The sequence below is a fragment of the Octopus bimaculoides genome, chromosome 3 (genome assembly GCF_001194135.2).
Source record: "Octopus bimaculoides isolate UCB-OBI-ISO-001 chromosome 3, ASM119413v2, whole genome shotgun sequence".
NCBI lineage: Eukaryota > Metazoa > Mollusca > Cephalopoda > Octopoda > Octopodidae > Octopus > Octopus bimaculoides.
The window spans coordinates 149,223,074-149,224,171 of NC_068983.1; the positions used below are offsets into that span (position 1 = coordinate 149,223,074).

The 1,098-nt window shown below is 35.6% G+C and overlaps 1 protein-coding gene across 1 annotated transcript in view; it reads left to right on the top strand.

Moving 5' to 3' along the window:
• LOC106876664 (neuropeptide Y receptor type 2) overlaps window positions 1-1,098 on the top strand; it is a 13,003-nt gene that overhangs the window by 827 nt on the left and 11,078 nt on the right. The window lies entirely within an intron of this gene.

Genomic DNA, 1,098 nt, shown 5'->3' on the forward strand with positions numbered 1-1,098 from the left:
GTGTGTGTGTGTGTGTGTGTGTGTGTGCATGTGTGTGTGTGTGTTTGTGTATCTGTCTTTGTACCCCCACCATCGCTTGACAACCGATGTTGGTGTGTTTACGTCGCTGTAACTTAGCAGTTCGGCAAAAGAAACCGATAAAAAAGTACTAGGCTAACAAAGAATAAGTTCTGGGGTCGATTTGTTCGACTAAAGGCGGTGCTCAAATGACTGAAACAAGTAAAAGAAATATATATATATATTCTATTCTGTTCTTTCGTTTTACGCCCTCCTATAATTAGTACATAGCCTCATTACCCTCTCGACCCATTAGATATAGCAGCCAAATCAATTAACTATTACTGTCTAACGCGTCTAACTTTGAAGGTGAATTTTGTTTCCCTTGTGGTTTTTAATGTATTTTGGACAAATCTGACCATCAAAACAGTTGGTCATCACTCGTTCTTTAGGTAATTATCATCAAAGTGAGACGGTACAATAGTAAAAATATGCCGGGAAGTTACCCATATCAGACTAGCGTCAGAATCTGTATTATACATCGATATAAACGCTAGAGAAAACAGAATTAAACAGCATCTGTCTCACTTAGAAGGTGAAATTTATACCTGTCTCTCTTAGAAGGGAAAATTTATATGTTTCAATTTGAAGGGAAATTTTATACCTGTCTTACTTAGAAGAGAAAATTTATACCCGTCTGACTTTGAAGGTGAAGTTTATACAAGTCTGATTTTGAAGGTGCAATTTATACTCGTCTCACTTTGAAGGTGAAATTTATACTCACCTCACTCTGAAGGTGAAATTTATAATCATCTCACTTTGAAGATGAAATTTATAATCGTCTCACTTAGAAGGTGAAATTTATACCCATCTCACTTTGAAGGTGAAATTTATACACATCTCGCTTTGAAGGTGTAATTTATACCTATCTCACTTTAAAGGTGAAATTAATACCAGTCTCACTTTGGAGGTGAAATTTATACCCATCTCACTTTGAAGCTGAAATTTATATCCATATTACTTTGAAAGTTAAATTTAAGATTTCCCTGTGGTTTTAAATGAGGAATGTCTCTGTCTTCATGCCTTTCAACCTCATCCACC